We start from the raw sequence: 15,377 nt of genomic DNA, 5'->3' as shown, positions 1-15,377 counted from the left end.
CTGCAGTGAGACAGTATTTGGATAGAGTGTATAGTAAGGAACATTGGGGGCGTTACTGTTTATTGCATGGGGCTGCTATACATGTGGGTACATACAGCAGGTCTCTTACAGATACAGGTCTGCGATTTTGGAGAGATTATATAAGGGTGACTGCACACGGGGAGATTAGTCGCCCGCAATAAATCTTAACTACTGCGGGCAAACGCTCTCTTTAAAATGCTTTCCCACTGCCGATAATGTTACTCTCTGGTGGGAAAACATACATGTCGCTTAGGGGCGTTTCTGGCCTCCGATGCTGCCCCTCTCGGCCCCCCTGCGCTTACATTTACAGCGCCAGAGGGGGGCGCAGCGCTGGTGTAGAGAGTGTAATAGAGCTCTCTACACTAGCAGAGCCGAAATTCCATATTAAGAAATGGAAATTTGGCTCTTAAAGTTATCAGGAACGGCTTTTTGCCGCCCCAGTTAACTCCGGGGGCGCTGCCGTCTGAGGTTTTTGAAGAAATTCTAAGTTTCCTTGTGAGGAAACCGGTAGGAAAGTGTTTCAGGGAGATCTGAGGTAGTGAAGATTTATCTCGGGCGGCTAATCTCCCTATGTGCTAATACCCTGAAACTGGTGGTGTGTTTATGAATTAGTGCAAATGTAAAACATGAAATTTGTATGCCCAAGGTATATTTTGGGGTCTCTTTATGCCTTGTACTTTCATAAACCTTTGTACGTTGGGCATTAAACTGTTCAGAGGACCCCTGGCATTCATATATAGAGTGTTTTATCTTGGTACCTAATGATATGTAGCAGATAAGATTCTGCAGAGTGGAAGTTTTATGGTGATTTTAGCAAAGCTTTGCGGCTTGGTAGTTTGGAGTAGAAAGACATATGGATGGATGGATGGATTTGAGGGAATAATATATAAAAATATAGTTTGTTTTCATCTTGGGGCCTTTACAAACTGTTCAGAGGACCCCTGGCATTCATACTTCGGGTGTTTAATCTTGGTACCTAATAATATGTGGGATATAAGAAGCTGCAGAGTGGAAGCCTTGAGGGGATTTTTGGAAATATCATCAAAATCACCAACTCTAGGAAAGCTTTGCCGTTTGATAGTTGGAGTTGAAAGAGGCACGCTTGTTTTGGTTTTGGGGGAATGTGTACTTTTCAAAACTATATGACTTTCTGAGGTGAGCGTATATGAAATGCAATAAATGTGTTATTTTTCCAGTAGCTAAAATTATTTTTATTTTGGGGCCCCTAAATGGCACATGTTTAGCCATGTACCTACATTGGACATCAAACTGTTTATTGGACCCCTGGCATTCATATTTAGGGTGTTTTATTTTGGTACCTAATGACCTGTGGGAGATAAGATGCTGTAGACTGAAACCATTTTTAAAAAAGTTCACACATTTCACACAAAAACGATTATTTTAGGAAAGCATTGCAGTTTGGTAAATTGGAGTAGAAATGCACAATTACCTATATTGGATTTGTCAGAATGTGTTCTTTCCAGAAATGTATGGTTTGCTAGGGGAAACCTACTGTTAGAGGAACATTTGGCCTTGAAATCAGAAGTGTGCAGCTTACTGGAGCAGTGCTGTAGGAATGGGTCAGTGTGCTGCTGGGAGTTTGTGATCTATAAAAATTATGTTTAGGCAGTTTAAAGCCAATTTCTTGTTGCAGAAAGGGAATTACACCAAATGCTAGCCTATTTTAATATTAAAGTGTGGAAGAAGATCATGTGCACTTTTTGGTAAAATATCCCAGGGAGACAAAATGCCTTGTGTGACATGAGCCTAACCAGTGGCAGGAACACAAACCTATGGCAATTAGAGTGTGTCAGGGCACTACAGGGGTTTCTTCTACTGGCTGTTCCAATGTAATGTATTTTAAAAAACCGCATTAAAAAAACAGTACGATACCAAAGCTGGAATGGGTAACGAAAAAGTACGAAAAATATTACTTTTTCGTGGATGAATGAATGTACCATGGAAAGTCTTATTATTTTAAAAAATCATACTTTAATGAATGGGCCCCTAAGTGCAGTATGCCCATGTATTCTAATTGTGTTATCAGAATATTGACTGTTAGTCAATTTGTGCACTACCCTTAGTTTCCCACTAGATGTCACTACGTTTTGAAGTTCAAACCTTCAAAGAGTGGGGAAATACCAGCGCACATATTCTGAAGCACAGGGATAGGATCTATTATCCAATGCTTTGGGATTTTCTGGATAAGGGATCTTTCTGTAATTTGGATCACCATGCCTTAAGTCTGACAAAAACCATTTAAGCGTTAAATAAACCCAATAAATAACTATTTAGGTTTTAATAAACCCAGTAGGATTGTTTTGTCACTAATATGGATCTAGTCAGCTTAGTTACCATCAAGTACAAGGCATTAGCCATTTGGAGTCTTTTTATATAATCATTGAATGTCATGTGGATTCACATACCCCCACTGAGACTCTGTGACTTGTCTTAAAGAAAATATATCAACCTGTTGATATTAAATCTATTGAGTGGTGCGACTCCCAATCCAAACCGATTGATTTGTGTGACTTATTATTTTATTTCTTTTGGGAATGGTTCTCGTTTGGGTAAAATGTATTTGTCTATACAGGAGTTACTGTTGTTGTAGGGCCCCCTGTAGGGTATTTTAGAGCAAGAGGCATATTAATAAACTTTATTGATTTTATATATATATTATACTGTACATGAATTATATGTACCCTGGACACCTGAGATCCACTGGACTTAATGTTAAATTTGTGTGGAGTTATAAGGATATACTTTTTAGGATATTCATTGCTCTTTTGTATTATAAAGTACCAACAGACAAAGCAATTATTAGAATAGAAACTGCAAAAAGTTCAAGACTGCAAGTTTTAGTTCCGCACACAGTTTAGTAGGACACGAGTAAGACTCTAGGCCAGGGGTCCTCAAACCATAGGCCGTGGGCCAGATATGGCCTGCCATGGTCATTTACCGGCTCCCGCTGCGTCCTCACCCCTGACTACTACCTGTCTGCCTCAGCGTGGTCCTTAGCCCCTTAGACACTTGGGCCGGTGTGACGCGCTGATGCACACTGTATTCCGCCCCCCAACAGTCTGAGGGCCCATGAACTGGTCCCCTGTTTAAAAAAGTTTGAGGACCCCTGCTCTAGGCTAACAGAACGATATAAAGGCCAACATGGATGAAGCATAAAGGATATGTCAGTTTGCTCTGTAGTGTGAGCACATGGAAATGCCTCTGTGCTACAGTGAGTGGCCAATATGGTGGGGACTGTAGGTACCGCAGGCGTCTCCCCCTGTGCCATTACCCTTAGACTGGGTCTCTGTTTTACTTTGTATTTTGGGAGATCAGTTTCCTGCGGGATCTGTAGCGCTGCGCAGTGATCAGTCAGATCCTTACCGTACTCTAGAACTCACATTCTGTATTCCCTTCTACTGTTCTGCCGTAATGAGCCGAGTATATTAACGTCAGTGAATTGTTCTCTCAGGTAAAAAGCAACTCAGACACAGGGGGAAGATAGAATCTCCTAGAGCTCCATGAGGCGTGAGAACCTTGCTTCTGGGGCAGCATTGGTAAGTATACAGGACAAGGAAACCCAGACTTTATTACTTATTTAATAGGATATTATTTCATTTAGATGCCATTATTTTTTGTTTGTGGATCACTAACCTGACACCCTTGGTTCCCTAAAAAAGAGATCAAGTTATATATACCCTTAAAAGAAAAGGAAAGGTGGAATCACTGGATGGTGCCCCCCAGTGATTGTATTCACATTACTCTAATGTTTTCCAATATCTGTACTTATGTCCTTAGCTGAGGCGGGGCAATGACCAGACGTTGGACCTTCATGGAGCGACTCGGTCAAAGGTTGAACCTTTTGAGAGGAGCTTGAACTGATAATTCTGACTGGCTGAAAAGCACTGCCCTAAGGTAAGATGGTGGCACAAGAGGAAGGTCTTGTTCTTCTTCCAGTATCTGGGTCCAATGAAAGGCTCAATGGTCAGATCAGCCCTATTTGGCCCAGATTGTCCGTTTGGCATCAGACTCACAGATGTAAAATCCAAAATCTGTAAAGTAGATTTATTTAAAATGGTATAAAGTTCAGTAGCTCAAGAATTACAACCAGCAGTGCATCTCAGTAGTAATCAGCAGTGCATTTAGTCATGTCAGTAGCTCAGGAGTTACAAATCAGCAGTGTAGAAATTTCTGTCAGTAGCCCAAAAGTTACGCTCTGCAGTGCATTACAATCATTTGCTCAGGAGTTACAATCAGCAGTGCAGCTTTTAATGCCACTTACTCAGGAGTTACAATCAACAGTGCAGGAATTTCTGTCAGTAGCTGAGGAATTACAATCAGCAGTGCAGGTATTTCTTTCAGTTGCTCAGAAGTTACAATCAGCAGTGCAGGTATTGTTGTTAGTAGCTCGTGAGTTAAAATAAGCAGTGCATATGTTACTGTGAGTAGCTCAAGAGTCACAACTAGCAGTGCAGGTATTACTGTCAGTAGCTCTGGAGTTTTTAATCAGCAGTGCAGGTATTCTGTCACTAACTGAGAGGTTAGAATCAGCAGTGCCGGTCTGATAGTAGCTCAGGAGTTACAATAAGCCGTGCATGTGTTACAGTCAATAGTTACAAGAGTTACAATCAGTAGTGCATGTATTTCTGTCTTTAGTTCAGGATTTACAATCATCAGTGAAGGTTTAACTGTCCTTAGCTCTATAGCCCTGATACAAAGTGTGTGGGTGATGGGGAGGAGTATTTGGTTGGGGCAGATGGTAAAGTGTCTCTCAGGTGGGATACAAAGTGTGTGAGTGATGGGGAGGAGTATTTGGTAGGGGCAGAGGGTAATGTGTTACTCAGGTGGGATATAAAGTGTGTGGGTGATGGGGAGAAGGAGTATTTGGCCGGTGCAGAGGGTAAAAATGAGAAAATGAGTATTCGGTTTTGGTAGAGGGTAAAGAGTTCCTCAGGTTGGATAGAAAGTGTGTGGGCGATGGGGAGAAGGACTTTTTGGTGCGAGTAAAGGGTAGAGAGTTACTTAGGTGGGATACAAAGTGTGTGGGTGATAGGAAGGAGTATTTGGTCGGGGCAGAGGGTAAAGGGTTACTTAGGTGGGATACAAAGTGGGTGAGTGATGGGAAGGAGTATTTGGTTGGAGCAGAGGGTAATGTGTTACTCAGGTAGGATACACAGTGTGTGGATGATGGGGAGAAGGACAGAAGGACTGCGCTATTTTGATTTTTGAGTTTCTATAGATCTGATACTTTGGTAATTCTATGCACACTGGGCATCACATTGTTCGGTTTCCCCCTGGCATTGGTTTTTAGGATGGTTTATCTTGGCACCTGATGATGAGGGAGATAGGATGCTGGAACATGCAAGCTTTGTGGTGATTTTCAGGTATTTTGTCAAAGCTGTCAATTTTAGGGAAACCTTGCGACTCATTAATTCTTAGTAAAAAAAAAAAAACTATTTACCCATTTAGGATTTACTGTCCTAAAATACAAGGTTTTCTTGAGTCAACATTTTATTTGTGGTTTTACCCAGCATAATATTCTGAAAATGTGTTGATTTTGCTGTTGCTGTGACTATTACATGGCTATTTGTATGCACTTTTGTGATATTTAAGTCTCTACAAGCCAGATCCTTATGTAATGCTATGCATACCGGGTATCAAACTGCCCAGTAGCGCCCTGGCATTCATATTTAGGGGATTCAGGCTGATTTACCTTGGTTCTATAGGCGCACAGCACTTCCGTTTAGCCCGGCACGTTAGAGGGACTTGTACCTGCGTATACCCCCATTCCTCCCAGTTGCACCGCTTCCTTCTTTGCCGCTGCAGCACCTCCTACAATTAGATCTACTCACAGACCAAGCAATGTGTCCGCTGTGGTGGGGCCCACAGAGTTTTCTCCCAGTGCCTTGCTGGCCCAGTCTGCCTCTACCCCCAACCATTCTACATACCTTGTATTAAATTGTCCCTTGTGTCATTTCCCTCTTTTCTTTATCTTGTTGGTCAGTCTCTTCACTATGGCTTTTATCCCAATATCTATTTGTGCACCCCCCTCCCACCGAGTCTGCCTCCAACTTTAGTTGTCGGAATTTGCTCAGCTTTTTCTCCCTGCCTTACCAGTTGGTAATTGCCGGACTATTGTGTTGACTGAGGTAGCCCCAGTACATTGTGTTTCCATCTGCTGTGGCCCTCAGGTGGCCAGTGTTTGTTTATATGGGGTCATACACACTGAGATGGTGGGGTGGACACTGAAGGCATTGTAATGTGCCTGTCACCATGTGTAGGACCCCTGTAGATGAAACAGATCAGGGCTGGAACTAGGGGTAGGCAGAGAGGCACGTGCCGAGGGTGCAATGGTGTGGGGGCACTAGGAATGTATATCTTTTGTCGCCCCTTTACCCCTGGGCCCTGTGACTGCACCTATGCACATACTGGTTTATTCACGCACCGTAAATGAACAAAAATGTGCAAATTAACACATGCAGGGGGAGGGGCAAGGTGCCCGGCACTGGTGTAGGTAGGCATTAAACTTTGCTGTCGGGGAGGGTCAGTTGTCGTGGCGGTTTTTCATAAATGAACTCTGTTATAATGTGATACTAGGCGGCGGGGAAACAATTTCGTTACAGCGCCTAAAGTAAAGGTGTGTAATGGGACCCTTCATTCTGCTGGCTGCTGCACCCTGGCAACAGAGCAAATGGGAAATAGCTCTGTTTTTTCTTAACCCTACATGTTTTGGGGGCATTAAGTATTATTAACATGTATTTGTAAACCGCCAATATATTCTGCCGGGTTGTACAATAAATGCATGTATACATTAAACATACAAGAAACCATACAAACCGACCTATAACAAGTACAATAGCTATAGAGGGCCCGACCCAAAGGAGCTCCCATCTAAAGAAAGGTATTGGCACTAGTGATGAACAAATTTATTCGCTAGGCATGGATTCACAGTGAAATTATACATTTCGTAATTGGTAAAAATTTTTGTTAAACTGGGGAAAAAACTGACCACAACAAAAATAACAATGATTTTGATATATTTGGAGAAAATAGTTGTGTTAAAAAATAAAGTGCGTGAAAAAAAGGCACGATAGTAAAATTGAGAAAAAAAAATGCCCATTGACTGATTTGAGTGTGAAAAAAGTTGCACAGCAAAAAAAGTTGGCGGTAGGAATCAGAAAAACCACTCATTGACTTTAATGTGTTTGGAATGAGAATAAAAAATAGTTGTATGCGAAAAAACATCACGTCTGCATGTCAAGAATTAGCATTTGACAAATTTTTACTTTTTTAGTTGTAATATTGGTGTGTAGGGAACAGGGTTTCTACTGCTTGGGTGCTATTCTCATGCCTACCACAAGGAGGGGCTACTGAGAACATTTGGCAACACAAAAGATTTCTGAGCCCTTTCTGAACTCTATCATGCTGAGATCTTCAGGTACAACATAAGGCAGCCTACAGGAGACCTGCTTTTTGGAAGGGTAAGGGGTCTGGGGTTTCAGAGATCATTGTATTTAATGGATTTGAAGCTATGGTTCTCACTGCTTCTCACTGTGTGTATAATTAGTGTAGTTTGTGTGGTGTTAACAAAGTGTTCATTTCCCAGTCTTTCAGGCATTTCTGCATACTGTATATTTACACTGGCTGTGTGCCCTGTGGGCATTATACATGATGTTGGCACTGCATATATAGTGGCTGTGTGCCCTGTGGGCATTATACATGATGTTGGTGCTGCATATATACTGGCTGTGTTCCCTGTGGGCATTATACATGATGTTGGCACTGCATATATACTGGCTGTGTGCCCTGTGGGCATTATACATGATGTTGGTGCTGCATATATACTGGCTGTGTTCCCTGTGGGCATTATACATGATGTTGGCACTGCATATATAGTGGCTGTGTGCCCTGTGGGCATTATACATGATGTTGGTGCTGCATATATACTGGCTGTGTGCCCTGTGGGCATTATACATGATGTTGGCACTGCATATATACTGGCTGTGTGCCCTGTGGGCATTATACATGATGTTGGTGCTGCATATATACTGGCTGTGTGCCCTGTGGGCATTATACATGATGTTGGCACTGCATATATAGTGGCTGTGTGCCCTGTGGGCATTTTACATGGTGTTAGCACTGCATATTTACACTGGCTGTGTTCCCTGTGGGTATTATACATAATGTTGGCGCTGCATATATACTGGCTGTGGGCATTATACATGATGTTGGCGCTGCATATATACTGGCTGTGTGCCCTGTGGGCATTATACATGATGTTGGCACTGCATATATACTGACTATGCGCCCTGTGGGCATTACATATAAGGCTGGCATTGCATTTATACTGTTCAAGTTTTCTGTTCTGTGAGGTTTAAATATGATATTGACACAGTATTTCCAATTTCTGAGCTTTGTGGGCATAATTCATGATGTCGGAGCAGCATATTATATTCGCAATTGTTCTGAGGGTATGAAATATGATGCTGGCATTTTTTCCTGTTAGTTTCCCTTGTGTGTGTGGGTGGTTACATAGGGGCTCTGTGTATATGGGGGAAATGGGTTGTTTTACAGGCTTCATATCCTCAGACCCCCAACAAGCGCTAGTGTTGACATCAGTTTAAATTTTACTTGGACAGCCCTGTTTTCAGAAGCGCTATCCAGGTAAACATTGCCTGTTTGGATTTCCAAATGCCCCCTGATAGCACAGACCTGCCCCAAAATATCACCGGCCACACCCTGATGTCACTGGCCCACCCCCTTGAAATGTCTGGTTTGCTGTTGGAGAGGGGACACTAGGGTACATAAACATTCTAGTTTGCTGTCGGAGAGGGTACACTGGGGTACATAAACATTCTAGTTTGCTGTCGGAGAGGGTACACTGGGGTACATAAACATTCTAATTTGCTGTCAGAGAGGGGACACTGGGGTACATAAACATTCTAGATTGCTGTCGGAGAGGGTACACTGGGGTACATAAGCATTCTAGTTTGCTGTCGGAGAGGGGACACTGGGGTACATAAACATTCTAGTTTGCTGTCGGAGAGGGGACACTGGGTTACATAAACATTCTAGTTTGCTGTCGGAGAGGGGACACTGGGGTACATAAACATTCTAGTTTGCTGTCGGAGAGGGGACACTTGGGTACATAAACATTCTAGTTTGCTGTCGGAGAGGGGACACTGGGGTACAATAAACATTCTAGTTTGCTGTCGGAGAGGGGACACTGGGGTACATAAACATTCTAGTTTGCTGTCAGAGAGGGGACACTGGGTTACATAAACATTCTAGTTTGCTGTCGGAGAGGGGACACTGGGGTACATAAACATTCTAGTTTGCTGTCGGAGAAGGGACACAGGTACATAAACATTCTAGTTTGCTTTTGGAGAGGGGACATTGGGGTACATAAACATTCTAGTTTGCTGTCGGAGAAGGGACACGGGTACATAAACATTCTAGTTTGCCGTCGGAGAGGGGACACTTGCATGGGCGTCCACAGAAGGGGGCAAGAGGGGGCACTTGCCCCCCCCTGGAAAAGTAGCAAAAAAACAAAAACCTTACTCCGTTTCTGCACTTTCCCCTCAAGCCCGTTTTTGCTGTGCTCCGATTGGATCTTTCTTCTTGTGGATTCTCCAATCAGAGCACAGCTTCCTTGACAGACAGTAAAATTGACCAATCAGAGCACAGATGCACACAGGGATCGGGAGATTTTGCAAACTGGAAACAGAAATGAAGACTGAAAAGAAGCTGTAACTTTACCTAAGAACCAACTCTCAACTTTTGCTGCAGTTTTCATCCCACAGGTACTATACCCAGGTACTATACACAGGTACTATACACAGGCACTATACACAGGTACTATACCCAGGCACTATACACAGGTACTATATACACAGGCACTATACACAGGTACTATACCCAGGTACTATACACAGGTACTATATACACAGGCACTATACACAGGTACTATACCCAGGTACTATACACAGGTACTATATACACAGGCACTATACACAGGTACTATACCCAGGCACTATACACAGGCACTATACACAGGTACTATACCCAGGTACTATACCCAGGCACTATACACAGGTACTATATACACAGGTACTATATACACAGGTACTATATACACAGGTACTATACACAGGCACTATACCCAGGCACTATACCCAGGTACTATACACAGGTACTATATACACAGGTACTATACACCGGTACTATACCCAGGCACTATACCCAGGCACTATACCCAGGCACTATACCCAGGCACTATACCCAGGCACTATACCCAGGCACTATACCCAGGCACTATACCCAGGCACTATACCCAGGCACTATACCCAGGTACTATACACAGGCACTATACCCAGGCACTATACCCAGGTACTATACACAGGCACTATACCCAGGTACTATACACAGGTACTATACAGTTCTAAAGAATCACTAGCTGACATTAAATTGTTTTTTGCCTGACCTGACAATTAAAATAATATATAATCTATCCCCTACCCTAACACATGGAGGGTAAGTTAACTCTTTCCCTCTGAAAAAGCTCATTGTGTGTTTATATATTTGTTGTTGTTTTTTGCACTTACTATTTTTTTTTTTTTTTGTCATTGTTTTGTTCATTTATAGTAAGTTACAGTGGGGCCAATGTTGTGTATCAGTGCCAGTGTTATAGTGCCAGGGCCTGAATATCTGCCCTCAGTACCCACTGTGTTTCACTGTATATAATGTGCTGGGTTTGTAGATACGGACTGCGTCTCACTGTATATAATGGGGAGTCAGTACCCACTGCCTTTCTTGCTATAAAACTAACATAAACACATCTAAAGGGGTGGTTCACTTTTAAGTTAACCTTTAGTATGTTATAAAATGGCCTATTCCTAGCAACTTTGCAATTGGTCTTCCTAATTAATTTTTTTGAATAATTTGCCTTTCTCTTCTGCCTCTATACAGATTTCAAATTGGGGCCAAAAAATATTGCTCTGTGAGGCTACAATTTTATTATTATTATAATTTTGTATTACTTATTTTTCCAAGTAGGCCCCTTAACTATTCATATTCCCATCTCTTGTTTAAACCACTACCTGGTTGCTAGGGTAAATAAGACCCTAGCAACCAGATAGCTGCTGAAATACCAAATGGAGAGCTGCTGAACAAAAAGCTAAATAACTGAAAAACCATTAAAAATAAAAGTGAATTCGAATGCGAACTACCCCTTGAAGCTAACTGATCACAAACACAAATGTTTGCAGATCCCCTAACAGAAGTGCGCGTATGAATACTTTTACATCCTAAACATTTTAGGGTAAAAAAAAAAAGCACCCCCACCCGCACTTTTGTACAGTATCCCTGGGAGTCAGTGGGAACGGCAAGAGGTAGTTGGGAGGTTAACTTTTTACGCCAGCAGCGAATCCACTAAGTGTCACATTAGCTGTAGGTCAGTCTGTGTATGGGCCATCATTAGCCTCCCCTAGTATCATCCTGCAAAAAAAAAAAATATATTTATATATATATATATATATATATATATATATATATATTTGTCTGTTGCAGGATGATGCTAGCTTACTTGCCCCCCCTTGGAAAATTTTCTGCGGACGCCCATGGACACTTGGGTACATAAACATTCTAGTTTGCTGTCGGAGAGGGGACACTGGGGTACATAAATGTTCTAGTTTGCTGTCAGAGAGGGGACACTGGGGTACATAAACATTCTAATTTGCTGTCAGAGAGGGGACACTGGGGTACATAAACATTCTAGGTTGCTGTCGGAGAGGGGACACTGGGGTACATAAATATTCTAGTTTGCTGTCGGAGAGGGGACACTGGGGTACATAAACATTCTAGTTTGCTGTTGGAGAGGGGACACTGGGGTACATAAACATTCTAGGTTGCTGTCGGAGAGGGGACACTGGGGTACATAAATATTCTAGTTTGCTGTCGGAGAGGGGACACTGGGGTACATAAACATTCTAGTTTGCTGTCGGAGAGGGGACACTGGGGTACATAAACATTCTAGTTTGCTGTCGGAGAGGGGACACTGGGGTACATAAACATTCAAGTTTGCTGTTGGAGAGGGGACACTGGGGTACATAAACATTCTAATTTGCTGTCAGAGAGGGGACACTGGGGTACATAAACATTCTAGGTTGCTGTCGGAGAGGGGACACTGGGGTACATAAATATTCTAGTTTGCTGTCGGAGAGGGGACACTGGGGTACATAAACATTCTAGTTTGCTGTCGGAGAGGGGACACTGGGGTACATAAACATTCTAGTTTGCTGTCGGAGAGGGGACACTGGGGTACATAAACATTCAAGTTTGCTGTCGGAGAGGGGACACTGGGGTACATAAACATTCTAATTTGCTGTCAGAGAGGGGACACTTTGGTACATAAACATTCTAGTTTGCTGTCTGTGAGGGGACACTGGGTTACATAAACATTCTAGTTTGCTGTCGGAGAGGGGACACTGGGGTACATAAATATTCTAGTTTGCTGTCGGAGAGGGGACACTGGGGTATATAAACATTCTAGTTTGCTGTCGGAGAGGGGACACTGGGGTACATAAACATTCTAGTTTGCTGTCGGAGAGGGGACACTGGGGTACATAAACATTCTAATTTGCTGTCAGAGAGGGGACACTGGGGTACATAAACATTCTTGTTTGCTGTCTGTGAGGGGACACTGGGTTACATAAACATTCTAGTTTGCTGTCGGAGAGGGGACACTGGGGTACATAAACATTCTAGTTTGCTGTCGGAGAGGGGACACTGGGTTACATAAACATTCTAGTTTGCTGTCGGAGAGGGGACACTGGGGTACATAAACATTCTAATTTGCTGTCAGAGAGGGGACACTGGGGTACATAAACATTCTAGGTTGCTGTCGGAGAGGGGACACTGGGGTACATAAATATTCTAGTTTGCTGTCGGAGAGGGGACACTGGGGTACATAAACATTCTAGTTTGCTGTCGGAGAGGGGACACTGGGGTACATAAACATTCTAGTTTGCTGTCGGAGAGGGGACACTGGGGTACATAAACATTCAAGTTTGCTGTCGGAGAGGGGACACTGGGGTACATAAACATTCTAATTTGCTGTCAGAGAGGGGACACTTTGGTACATAAACATTCTAGTTTGCTGTCTGTGAGGGGACACTGGGTTACATAAACATTCTAGTTTGCTGTCGGAGAGGGGACACTGGGGTACATAAATATTCTAGTTTGCTGTCGGAGAGGGGACACTGGGGTACATAAACATTCTAGTTTGCTGTCGGAGAGGGGACACTGGGGTACATAAACATTCTAGTTTGCTGTCGGAGAGGGGACACTGGGGTACATAAACATTCTAATTTGCTGTCAGAGAGGGGACACTGGGGTACATAAACATTCTTGTTTGCTGTCTGTGAGGGGACACTGGGTTACATAAACATTCTAGTTTGCTGTCGGAGAGGGGACACTGGGGTACATAAACATTCTAGTTTGCTGTCGGAGAGGGGACACTGGGGTACATAAACATTCTAGTTTGCTGTCGGAGAGGGGACACTGGGGTACATAAACATTCTAATTTGCTGTCAGAGAGGGGACACTGGGGTACATAAACATTCTAGTTTGCTGTCGGAGAGGGGACACTGGGTTACATAAACATTCTAGTTTGCTGTCGGAGAGGGGACACTGGGGTACATAAACATTCTAGTTTGCTGTCGGAGAGGGGACACTGGGGTACATAAACATTCTAGTTTGCCGTCGGAGAAGAGACACGGGTACATAAACGTTCTAGTTTGCTTTCGGAGGGGGTTCAGCTGCTCTGATTACTTACCATGGCTTTGTTATAATTTGACTGGGGAAACAATTTCTTTTAAGGATCGGATTGGTTTATTGGCCTAGACCCGACCCTTCCTGGTGCTCCCCCTGTCCGACCGTTCCTCCCCGACGCATTAAACTTACACGAGCTCAGGGGAGGACGTCTGGTGGGGGACCCTGTGGGGGGGATTAGGGGACATGCACCTGCAGGGCCCCTGGGGTGGGATCCCCGGTCTGCCCTGCCCCCCCAGTCTGCTAAAGTGATCTCAAGGGCAATATGTATGCACTAACTTACTTTTGGGGTCTCTAAATGCCAGATACATTGGTGATCCTATGCACAATTGGCATCAAACTGTTCAGTGGGCCCTTGGCTTTCATATTTAGGGTGTGTTTTCTTGGTACCTAATGTTATGTGGGAGATATGATGCTTGAAAACTGAAGCTTTGAGACAATGTTTTAGAATTTTCATTTTTTTTTTTTGGAAACTGCTAAACTTAGAAAAGCATTGCTGTTTGGTACTTAGGAGTAGAAACACATGGTTACCCATTCGGATTTGGCAGAATGTGTACTGTTCAACAATATATGGTTTCCTGGGGTATTGGCACGTTTGGGAGACATGAGGCTTTACAAATCAGTTTGTATTTTGAGCTCTAAATCTTGTTCTAAAATTTCTACGATCTGCTTTATGGTGTGTCTGAACCCACATCTGACACATGGAGCGGATTTCAGCAGGAAAATGGATACTGACTGCGCCAAAATCTGCACAGACGCACCATGAAGCAAATAGAAGTGGAGGGGCGGTTTCTCAGCCTGCGCTTATACACAAGCCAGGAAAGCGCCTTGTGTGGCAGGAACCCTAAACACCATTATGGGGACCTGAGGCTTTTGCCCTATTTGAGGGAGAAAAATAGAGGGGGACGGGGCAAATGCCCAACTGGAGAGCAATAATGACAGCAGTAAGTGCTGATTCTGTGCCTCTGTCTCCTGATAACATTGCAGCTCTCTCTCTGCCAGGCACCAGCACCCCCCCCCCATACTTTTTACTTTGTATCTTTTCTGAGCCCCACCCTGGTCACATGATGCTGTGTGTGTGAGACATTATCCTACAAAATGGTGCTGCTTCCAGGAGGGTGAGATGCTAATTCTGCTTCTTTCTGTGTGTGAGTGTGTGACTGAGTGTGAGTGTGAGTGAGCATGATTGTGCAGTGAGTGGGGAGGGCATGGCTACCTGCTCTGTGGCTGCTGCACTGAGGGAACCCACCAAATCACAGTTCCCTTTGGGGGAAAGAGTGGGCCGTTGGGCAGCAGGGACCTTCCTGTTCCTTCAGCCTTTGCCCCCCCTGCAATTCTCTGCATCATGGCGGCCCTCCTCTGGTTTCAGCAGCCCTCCTGCCTCTCCAGCCTGTATACAAGTTAGTGACACACACGTATACATATATTTCTGGGGGGTCGAGGGGGTCGCACACTTACAGCACTTGTACATACACACACTGTGCAATTTGCCACATGCACACACTTTTACTATTGTTTAGCTTTTA

At 43.6% G+C, this 15,377-nt stretch overlaps 1 long non-coding RNA gene across 3 annotated transcripts in view; it reads left to right on the top strand.

Annotated features, from left to right (window-relative positions):
• Positions 1-15,377, top strand: part of LOC101734832 — a 94,977-nt gene that overhangs the window by 39,552 nt on the left and 40,048 nt on the right. For all 3 annotated transcript variants that reach the window (XR_004219638.1, XR_004219637.1, XR_004219639.1), the window contains 2 exons: positions 3,494-3,578; positions 3,820-3,936. This is a non-coding gene — a long non-coding RNA (uncharacterized LOC101734832). The remainder of the gene's footprint in view (positions 1-3,493; positions 3,579-3,819; positions 3,937-15,377) is intronic.

This window comes from Xenopus tropicalis, chromosome 8 (genome assembly GCF_000004195.4).
Source record: "Xenopus tropicalis strain Nigerian chromosome 8, UCB_Xtro_10.0, whole genome shotgun sequence".
NCBI classification, from domain to species: Eukaryota; Metazoa; Chordata; class Amphibia; order Anura; family Pipidae; genus Xenopus; species Xenopus tropicalis.
The sequence above is the reverse complement of the archived record's forward strand: the minus strand, read 5'-3'. Positions and strand labels throughout refer to the sequence as shown.